Source organism: Haliotis rufescens, unplaced genomic scaffold, assembly GCF_023055435.1.
Source record: "Haliotis rufescens isolate VD_foot unplaced genomic scaffold, xgHalRufe1.0.p SCAF_5, whole genome shotgun sequence".
In the NCBI taxonomy this organism is placed as follows: Eukaryota; Metazoa; Mollusca; class Gastropoda; order Lepetellida; family Haliotidae; genus Haliotis; species Haliotis rufescens.
The window spans coordinates 12,332,182-12,344,245 of NW_025964223.1; positions in this window are offsets into that span (position 1 = coordinate 12,332,182).

A 12,064-nucleotide genomic window follows, 5' to 3' on the forward strand; every position below is an offset into this window, starting at 1 on the left:
ATTTAGATTGGCAAGAAAATCTTTTCCCTTGATGCCAAAACCAGAAATATAATGAAGGATGTTAAATATTGGTTCATGTAGCTCACTTTCTTATGATCTCATGAAATTGAAATAACAATAACTTCGCAGATTCGCATATGAATAGTTCTGTGGTAGCCTCATGACACAAAGGCATAAAGAGAATGTACTAGGTTATGTAGCTCACATCATATATAGTAAATGATATCGGTAAATAGTACACCTTAGAACTATATGTCAGGGGCTACAAATTAAAAAGATTAAAATCTATAAATAACAAAATGCACTACCAGTGAACATGACTGATATGTGCATACGGTTTGGTGAATCTCTGTCGCATGGTTCAGAAGATTTGCTCCAGACGAGGACATTACCCTAAGTTCATAAATTTTATATTTTAAATTGAAAAAAAAATCGAAAAAAATCTGTTAATAGCAAAGGCACCACTTCATAACCTGCTTGATAGGTGTAACAACTTTTGAGAAGCTGAGTTGTATGGTTCGGGAGATATGGTCCGGACAAGAGCACTACCCACAAATTTCCTAAGTTCATAATGATTCCATGGAAACGACAAAAATAAATAATTCTAAAAATCTCTAAATAGCTAAAGGCACTTCTACTGAGCCTGATTGTTAAGTGTACCAAGTTTTGTGAAGCTAGGCTGTACGGTTTAGGAAATATGCTCCGGACAAACAATGATTACAGACGGACATACTGACGGCTATATCCCCCCGTCAGTATATGTCGGGGGGATAATAATTGGGGATTCAATTATACTTACTAAAACAGAATGTTGCCAGCAGTGTTCACTACTGTTCGTGATAAAGTATTCTCAGTTCTGTCCATTGCTCATAGTGAGATGAGTGAGTGAGTTAAAATTTAACGTCGCATCGGCATTATTTCAGCCATATAGCGACGAGACCAAGCTAGTATATACACAATCTAGTTATTTATGCAATGTCATATTTAAAAACAATTGATGACAATTGATGGACAGAGCCTTTAATAATGTCAGTTGCTAATAGCATCACACCAAATTTAAAAACAAGCATTTAATTATTCACATACATATTTAGAATTTATTATACAGACCAATTTCTTTCAAGTAATTTATGATGAGATGCCCGCTGACACGGGAAAAGAGATCTTTTAGATTTACACTTTGATAATGTGAATCCCTTGCGATTGCAAAGTCCACACAGTCAAGCAATATATGCTTGACGGTGAACCTTTCATCACAAGGGATACACTTAGGAGGTTCGTCCTCATCTGTCTTAAGCAGATATTCGTGTGTAAACCGACTGTGGCCAATACGACATCGTCGTAAAACGACCTCGTCATGTCTTGACTGACAACCTAAGTAGGTATGACCGATTGTTGGTTTCAATTCGTGTTGTTTATTGCTTCCTACTTGGGTGTCCCACCTCTTTTGCATGAGATCCCGAGTATAAGATTTGATGGTTGGTTTGAAATCACTGTACGGGATAAAGACAGATTTAGTGTTTGCTACTGTCAACAAAAACATTCAAACATTACACCCTACACTAAACTATATGAGTTGAATGGAGATATATTCATATATAAAATGGTATTTTGTCTTCAGACATTCAGTTACCAGAGGATTACAGTTAGTTAGATGCTGTAGGCCTAGTCATAATCTTATGACAACACGATTTTTCAGGTATAAATTGATAAATTTGATTTTGTTGACAGAAGTCGCAAAGAAACAATACAGATGTAGACCAGTGTAAATAACTAACAGTTGGGAAATGTTGATCATGACTTGTTATAAAGTCTATCAGCATCTCTACTATCAACAAACATTTACAAAACAATCTCTTTCACCAGCACTTTGAGAATACCAGGGTCACGTGATGGTGTTTTGGAGCATTTTGAGTTGTTTGGGATTATGATGCGTGACGTTGCTTGTGCACGTCAACGTTGTTTCTAGGGACCTTACACAAAATGATGGTGGATGATGATGCATGACGTTGGTTGGTTGGTTTGTCGTTTAACGCCGCACTCAGCAATATTCCAGCTATATGACGACAGTCTGTAAATAATCGAGTCTGGACCAGACAATCCAGTGATTGACATGAGGATCGATCCACGCAATTGGGATCATTGACATGCATCAACCAAGTCAGCGAGCCTGAACACCCGATCCCGTTAGTCGCCTTTTACGACAAGCATAGTCACCTTGATGTCGCTCATGATGTCAATCACTGGATTGTCTGATCCAGGCTCGACTATTTACAGACCGCCGTCATATAGCTGGAATATTGCTGAGTGTGGCGTTAAACAACAAAGCATTGTCACTTTGCAGTATGACAGGGGCTTGACCTGTCCACTTTGCAGTATGACAGGGGCTTGACCTGTCCACTTTCAGGACTGTAGTGTATAGGCCAAAGAATTTCTTCACTACCTAGTACGTAATGATAACGAGATGACCTTTTTGTTAATGCCTGTTTACTTGGGAGCCCACGATGACAATGACGAGCAGACGTCGCCAGTGACGTCACTTCGACATGTGACGTCACATCCGAATTGGCAGTGCGCGAAGTAGCACGTGCACCATGTAAACAACACAACACTACACTCCTCCCTGTTTAGAATAAACAACACAACCGCGAACAAGTTTAAGCAGCACTAGGAGGAAATGCGAAAAAGTCACAATGCGAGAAAGTCACAAATAAAGTCTTTTAGGAGGTAGGCGAAGTCGTTGTAAACGTCGCTTCATCAAGGATGGCACCGGTGTGGTGTTGCGGAAAGACATTTGGTGGTGCATCGTCGTTTGGAGTCATTGTTGTCTCAGTGGTGGATGATGGTGTTGCAGGCTGCTGAGGCATGGTCTGTGATATGTCTCAGGAAAAGTAGACTTTGTAGCCTGCAAAGTTGTTGGTAACAGCATTTCTCTTCTGTGAAGGATGTCTGCACTACCTGAATCATTGTTAGGAGCCACAATGATGTCACAGTGTTTGTTTGTTTGTTTGTTGTTTAACGCCCCACTCAGCAAAATTCCAGCTATATGACGGCGGTCTGTAAATAATCGAGTCTGGACCAGACAATCCAGTGATTTACATCATGAACATCGATCCACGCAAGTGGGATCGATGACATGCATCAACCAAGTCAGCGAGCCTGACCACCCGATCCCGTTAGTCGCCTTTTACGACAAGCATAGTCGCCTTTTACGGCAAGCATGGGTTTATTGAACTGGTTGACTTTGATCTACACTGCGTTTGCAAATGGCCAATTTTGGAACAATTATTGCATCTAAAGGTCTTGTACCAACAATCTTCTGATCTATGATTAGTTTTGCCGCAGCGGTAACACTTCTGATTCTGTGACCTTACATTTGACTTCATTGACTTTTCAATCACAATGGATAAATATTTCAAAGTTTCATCGCTCAAGGATCTTTTTTATCAAGCAAATTCTCATTTAATAATTTTTTTTTTTTTTAAAGAAATAAAATTATTAAATAAATTTTGAATATATTTTTTGTAATTAATAAATATTTTAGAATTGGTAGAGCAAAACATGTTAACTGAGATTGTTCGTGGCTTTACCCTTAAAGGGGGTTGAAGTAGTGTAAAATGATTGTCCCCCAGAGAGGGTATGTCAGACCACGTCATTCAAAGAAATGTTTTTTCACCACAATTTTAATCGTAGTGTATATGTTCATTTAACCTGGCTAAATTTGTCATTTATCGCCAACAGCGGAAGGGATGATGTAAATCCGGCTGGGATCCATGCAGATGAGTGAGTGAGTGAGTTAATGTTTATAGTCACATCGGCAATATTTCAGCCATATCGTGACTAAATCAAGTTGGACATGAATCATATATAAATAAAGACAGTTAAATCTGTCGACGAAGGACAGTAAAAACACTAGACTATCACAGATGTAGATTTAAAACTTCCATGCAGGTAGCAAAAGAACTGTAAGTGCCCATGGACCCTAGCATGGCGATCTATAGCCCTTTTTTATATTGTACCGTTATTTATAGTGATATCTTTTTATTGTTGTATGCTAGTTTTAAATATTAATCTGTGATATTCTAGTAATTTTACTGTCCATCGATGACAGGTTTTAATTTAGTTAAAATATATGTATTAAAAATGTATAATTTTTCGTCTCGATATGGATGAAATATTGCCGATGTGACGTAAAGCATAAACTCACTCACTTACATGTGTCATTCTGAGGTGAAGGACGCGATCCTTGCTTCCTATTGGTTCACCTTTGCTGTGTGACCTGATTGATTTGAGTTCCACCGTTCTGTTCTTGAACAGTTTTCAAGTCGTGTGCATTTTTGTCGGCTAATTCCATAGCAATGGCAATGTCTTGAACTTTCTTAAGGTTAAGATCAACTTCTGACAATAATTTGCGTTGAATAGCTTCATTTCGTAACCCACAGACTAGTCTATCACGCAAGGCCTGCTCTAAGAAATTATCAAAATGACATTTGTTTGCAAGACGCTGGAATTCTCCCATATAATCACAAACACTCTCCCCCTCTTGTTGATTTCGTCTAAAGAATCGGAACCGTTCAGCAATTGTTTTGCAATGAGAGCTTTCAACAACGTGAAGGTTTTAGGACCAAATGAAGCCAGTATTGCCGATGTTTTACGGGTGTCCGGAGTACCATTAGCATTACATATTTGCTCAAAACGTTCAATGTAAGTTTCAAAGTCACATTTACTGTCATCAAATTCTTCCAAACGCCCAAACATAGACATGTTTGATATTTGACTATAAATCAATGTACTTAAGGCAATGTCGCAGGGCTGAGATAATATTGAAACGATCCAACCTTTGTGTTTCCGAATTGGTTATTTCCAAAGTTCCGCGAATTTCCATGAATATCCGCTAGAAAACATGCACCACACAACACCACTAGCTAAAATGACACATTTCCACAAAATCACTGTATCCTCAGTTCACAAGTGGTACCACACTTCCGAGAATCCATTCTGTCCGATAACTTGGTTTCTGAATGTCCCGCGTTATTCCACTTATTCGTCCAAGAACTTTTTCTTGTGACTGTTACCCGTGAAGATCCGGGGTAGAATAGGTCTTCAGCAACCCATGCTTGCCGTAAAAGGTGACTATGCTTGTCGTAAAAGGCGACTAACGGGATCTGGTGGTCAAGCTCGCTGACTTGGTTGATGCATGTCATCGATCCCAATTGCGTGGATCGATGCTAATATGATATCAATCACTGGATTTTCTGGTCCAGAGTCGATTATTTACAGACAGCCGTCATATAGCTGGAATATTGCTGAGTGCGGCGTTATACAACAAACAATAATAAATGTTCCTGGACCAGACAATCAAGTGATTGAAAGAGGAAAGCGAGGAAAGAGTTTGATACAGAATAGTGTCACCTTTGAGAAGTTGTCAAACAGTGTTGATAGGTGGGCTGATTAGGAGTGAGTATTAAGGTTGAAAGAATTGGCAAAGTGTTCTGGTGTTACTTTCTCATACGGTTAAAAATTGGTCTTTGTTTCTGTGGAGGCTGCAAGGACATGGTCTGTGATAAGCGGGAGCACTTTTCACTGTTGCCTTGAGTATGTTGTGGAGAAAGTATCTTCACACTTTGTTTATAGTAATCTTGATATCCCATTTTGAAGTGAAATTTGATTCTATTTCTTAAAGAGGTAGAGTACTTCATTGTGTGTTCGTTCTGGACCACATGTAGCTCACACTGTTGTGGCCATTGTCCCAGTGATAGATAGACATTGATGACACGTGGAACTCCTCCTCCAAACCTTTTGGTTTTGTTTCTACTTCTGAGCCGTTGAAGTCGGATACAGAGTGGATTCTATTGATTCTGTGATCCTTTAGAACTTGGAAAAGAACATCAGTTTTATGAAGCCCAAATATGTGTAGAGGCCTTTTGAAATAATCAAATAAATGTGTTACTATCATAGGAAAAGAGTAGTGATCTAGGGAGAAGGGAGAGTGTTTTAAGTATGCTAACTCCGTTGTAGATGAAATTTGATACTTTCAGTCACCTGAGCTAAAAACAATCCAGTGATTAATGTCATGAGCATCGATCCACGCAATTGGGATCGACGACATGCATCAACCAAGTCAGCGAGCCTGACCACCCGATCCCGTTAATCGCCTTTTTACGACAAGCATAGTCACCTTTTACGGCAAGCATGGGTTGCTGAAGACCTATTTTACCCCGGAATCGAGACCCGTGAAGATTCCGGGGGTAGACGCTAGACGCCTAGACGCCTCTTGCCACAAGCATAGTCGCCTTTTACGACAATCATGGGTCAGGATTAGGAGGTCAGGTTCGCTGACTTGGTTGATGCATGTCGTCGATCCCAATTGCGTGATCGATGCTCATGATATTAATCACTGGATTATTTTACAGACCGCCGTCATATAGCCGGAATATTGCTGAGTGCGGCGTTAAACAACAAACAAATGTTGCTGTGTGCGGAGGAAGATTTGTGACGTGTCATGGTGATTGTACGTCCCTTCGCACACACCAACTCATTCGTCACCACTCGCTCTTTTCCGTAACCTGCAAGAAGACTCGTCCCCCACGTCTTGCATCTAAAAAAAGGATACAGTTAAATGTGTTTAATCATACAGTATAAATACCGTAAGTGTGGATGTGTTTAAATAGCATCTGGAATATATATGACATGGTGGAAATATACGTGAATCATGACGCAACGAGTTGACAATTCTTTCAACTATGCCCGCTTGCGCTTAGGCGGAACCGAGTCGCAAAAATGGACACGAAAGGGGCAGAAGTCGCAATGCGGCTTGTCCCGGAATAAGACGAGTTGGTCACGAATGAGTGCGAAGGTGATCCTTACTCCTATACCTCAACATGGACAGTCGTAGCGCTAAGGTGATCGTTACTCCCATACCTCAACATGGACAGTCGTAGCGCTAAGGTGATCGTTACTCCCATACCTCAACATGGACAGTCGTAGCGCTAAGGTGATCGTTACTCCCATACCTCAACATGGACAGTCGTAGCGCTAAGGTGATCGTTACTCCCATACCTCAACATGGACAGTCGTAGCGCTAAGGTGATCGTTACTCCCATACCTCAACATGGACAGTCGTAGCGCTAAGGTGATCGTTACTCCCATATCTCAACATGGACAGTCGTAGCGCTAAGGTGATCGTTACTCCCATACCTCAACATGAACAGTCGTAGCGCTAAGGTGATCGTTACTCCCATACCTCAACATGAGCAGTCGTAGCGCTAAGGTGATCGTTACTCCCATACCTCAACATGGACAGTCGTAGCGCTAAGGTGATCGTTACTCCCATACCTCAACATGGACAGTCGTAGCGCTAAGGTGATCGTTACTCCCATACCTCAACATGGACAGTCGTAGCGCTAAGGTGATCGTTACTCCAATACCTCAACATGAGCAGTCGTAGCGCTAAGGTGATCGTTACTCCCATACCTCAACATGGACAGACGTAGCGCTAAGGTGATCGTTACTCCCATACCTCAACATGGACAGTCGTAGCGCTAAGGTGATCGTTACTCCCATACCTCAACATGGACAGTCGTAGCGCTAAGGTGATCGTTACTCCCATACCTCAACATGAGCAGTCGTAGCGCTAAGGTGATCGTTACTCCCATACCTCAACATGGACAGTCGTAGCGCTAAGGTGATCGTAAATCCCATACCTCAACATGGGCAGTCGTAGCGCTAAGGTGATCGTTACTCCCATACCTCAACATGGGCAGTCGTAGCGCTAAGATGATCGTTACTCCCATACCTCAACATGGACAGTCGTAGCGCTAAGGTGATCGTTACTCCCATACCTCAACATGGACAGTCGTAGCGCTAAGGTGATCGTTACTCCCATACCTCAACATGGGCAGTCGTAGCGCTAAGGTGATTGTTACTCCCATACCTCAACATGGACAGTCGTAGCGCTAAGGTGATCGTTACTCCCATACCTCAACATGGACAGTCGTAGCGCTAAGGTGATCGTTACTCCCATACCTCAACATGAGCAGTCGTAGCGCTAAGGTGATCGTTACTCCCATACCTCAACATGGACAGTCGTAGCGCTAAGGTGATCGTTAATCCCATACCTCAACATGTGCAGTCGTAGCGCTAAGGTGATCGCTACTCCCATACCTCAACATGGGCAGTCGTAGCGCTAAGGTGATCGTTACTCCCATACCTCAACATGGACAGTCGTAGCGCTAAGGTGATCGTTACTCCCATACCTCAACATGGACAGTCGTAGCGCTAAGGTGATCGTTACTCCCATACCTCAACATGGGCAGTCGTAGCGCTAAGGTGATTGTTACTCCCATACCTCAACATGGACAGTCGTAGCGCTAAGGTTGTTTTGTATAACGCAATCCTTGGGGTGCACTAATCTGTTTACAACCTCCAAGTGACGTCATCGTTATAGCTAGTTAGTTTCGTGTGTTGATTCCATGATGAATAAATTATGTTATTGACTATAATTAACTCGATATTGGAAGTATATATATGTTTGTTAGTTGGTTGGTTGGTTAACGCCACACTCAGCAATATTCCAGCTATATGACGGCGGTCTGTAAAATAATCGAGTCTGGACCAGACAATCCAGTGATTGACATCATGAGCATCGACCCACACAATTGGGATCGGTGGCATGTATCAACCAAGTCAGCGAGCCTGACCACCCGATCCCGTTAGTCGCCTTTTACGACAAGCATAGTCGCCTTTTACGGCAAGTATGGGTTGCTGAAGACCTATTCTACCCCGGAATCTTCACGGGTCAGTATATATATGCATATTGCGGAGTGCGGCGTGAGACGAGAAGCAAACAAACCACACAAAAAAATATTATTCTGATGTGGAAAAGGGAAATTTCACTTTCAGTTGTTGATCTATTCTAACGGAAAAAAGAAACTGTGAATCATATAAAATTCATAAAAAATATATTTATTCTGAAATTAAACCATGCATTTTTCAATATATATTCAGAAAGACATCTCGACTTTAAGGTCGTGATTCACAATTTGCACGTGCATGTCCTTGCAGGGCGCACAAATTGGGTGTTTGCGTGTTTGTTGGAAGCATGATACTCACACACGTTTGTTTGTTTTTAATTGTAAACAGCACACAGTGAATGCTTACCTATCAGGTGTTCATACAAACACTTTGCGTAACCGTAACTAACGTTTACGCAGTTCCACGGCTTGCTGAAGGTCAACGTATTCGCGCCGCGGGTTGTCTGCAAACAGGAATGACCTTAAAGGGAAGTTGCCAGGTATTTTAATGTTCACCGAAACACAGTACCATCTCCTTGGAGCCGTTATCTACAGCAAGGCAAAATAAATCATGGCTTGTCACGGGCCAGACATCTACGCGTGACGTCACGTCAACAAAACAACCATATTCGGTTGGTGTATCTACGTAATCAATACCAAAATGACACATTAACAGCTAGGACAATTCCTCGGTTGTGACCAATTAGTGGCAGAACTGTGCGCAACCGGTTGAGGGAGCACAACATCTGGCCCCGACGTCCAGCGATACGCCCAATTTTGCTTCCACGTCACCGACAGGCATACCTAGCTTGGTGTAGACAGCATTTGAGGTTCAAGAGAGACAAGACTAGGACAGTATTCTGTTCTTAGATGAGTCCAGGTTTCATCGGGACATCTTTGGTGGGTCGTTCAAGGGTCTACAGGCGTCCAGGAGAACGTTTCAGCGACTTTTGCTTTACTCAACGTCGTCAGTTTGGAGGTGGAAGCGTAATGGTATGGTATGGTATGGTATGGTATGGTATGGTATCACAACTCATGGGTGAGGTGAGGTGAAATTGGGTTTAACGTCGCGTCCAAGATTATTGCACTTATATAGCGACGTGCATGTACGTGTGTGTTTGTGTGGCTGCTTGTATTAGTCCGGACTGATGCCGATTTATAGTGCTAGCTCACTGAGATACAACGCCGAAGTTTAACATGAAAACCCTACTCAGACACATTATACTGACTTCGAGCCGACCAGTCCTTGTTTTAGTCCCTTAATGCCGAGTGCCAGACAGGGTAACAACAAGTACCATCTTTCAACGTCTTTTGGTATGACGTGGCCGGGGATCGAACCCCGGACCTTCCGCTCTCCGGGCGGACGCTCTACCACTAGACTAAACATCGTTCGGGATCATGCCTGTTCACCCACATGTTGCACTTGTAACAAACTTTTGAGGCAGCATAATAATGTTGTACTGACATGGTCGGCTGTTGCTCCACGCCTCTACCCCATAGAACAACATAGGAAGAGATTGTAAAGACGCCTACGACAGGACCAGAACCGGCCGGTGTCGCTAGCTCGGTTGGTTCAATGTTTGGTTGATAGTTAGAATTACAGTTGTGTCAATAAATTTGTTGATAAAACATTGATGAGACGAGTGACCAATTATTATGTTGTTATTTTCAATTGCATAACACTTACACCACTTCATGTGAAGCACAGTAACTTTTTTCCGCTAGTATACACACTTTAGACAGGCTCGCTGACTTGGTTGATGCATGTCACCGATCCCAATTGCGTGGATCGATGTTCATATAAAGCGCTGGATTGTCTGGTCCAGACACGATTATTTACAATAACCGTCAAATAGCAGGAATATTGCTGAGTGCGACGTTAAACAACAAACCAACCAACCAACCAACCAACCATAATGCAACTTTGATAACGTGTTTGATAAAGTTAAAGGCGTTATTTTGAATTTTTTTGTCGTGTAATATGCATGTAAAATTAACACAAATTATTTATGGTTGAAACTAGTCAAACATAGTTGGCATATAAGTGGTAACCTCTGTGGACTCAGGTCACTCAAAATTATATAATCAAACGCAGTAGTGACGGTTTGATTTCAAATCAACATGAAGCGCATGTAAAATCGAAGACATCTGTCAGCACCATGGTGTGAGTTGATAGTACTGCTTGGTGTGCCTCGAGTCGTGCGAGTAAAAACAAATATATAACGCGTTGACAATCTGTATTAAGAATGAGTGAGTTGGGTTTAACGCCGATTTTAACATGATTCCAGGTATATCACGGCGTGTCAGCTTAATGTGGGAGGAAAGCCCGAAGTGATGCAGGTCTCGGACGTTTACCACTTCGGTGAAACCCACGAGCACGGGTTTGGTGCCGACAGTATTTGGAACGAAATTACTTGGTCCAGAACCTACTGGAGGGGAAATTATTGCTTGGTGTGCCTCGAGTCGTTAGAGTTATGGGTTAAAACATATGTAACTCGTTGACAATCTGTATTTGGAATGAAATGATTTGGTCCAGAACCTACTGGAGAGGAAAGTTATGATGGGTGTGCCTCGAGTCGTAGGAGTTATGGGTTAAAACATATCTAACGCGTTGACAAGCTGTATTTGGAATGAAATGAATTGGTCCAGCAACTACTGGAGAGGAAAGTATTGCTTTGTGTGTCTCGAGTCGTAAGAGTTATGGGTTAAAACATATATAACGCGTTTACATTCTGTATTTGGAATGAAATGAATTGGTCCAGCAACTACTGGAGAGAAGGTATTGTTCGCTGGATGCCCTAAAATTAACTGTAAATTGTTTGGCTTCTTTCACGGTAAATATATAAATATATTCTATCAGTAGTTGTTAGCATCGGTCTTGGACCGCTCCTGGCTTCTGATTGGTCTGTACATCCAAGATGGCGGCATGTCCGTTTCCGGGGTGGAGGCGACCATAAGAAGCGCTCGTACAATATGAAAATATCAAAATTAAAAGAATCGCATGTGAAATCCTTTATGTTCATTTTTTCTTTTCTTAAAAAGAAAAAGAAGTAGTGGTGGTGGTGGAGGGAGGTGGCGGTGGAAGGGGAGGAGGAGGTGGGTTCTTTGTTTTGGTTTGAGGGTTGTCAAGGCCATGGATGAGCGCGTTCTACGCACTTCTTCATTGTTATATTATCAGAAAGGAAGTACGTATGGCAATGTCGAATGAGGGCGCCTCTCTCGAGGGCTTCCATAAACCAATTAGAATGCGGCTCAGGATATGGGTACTTCGA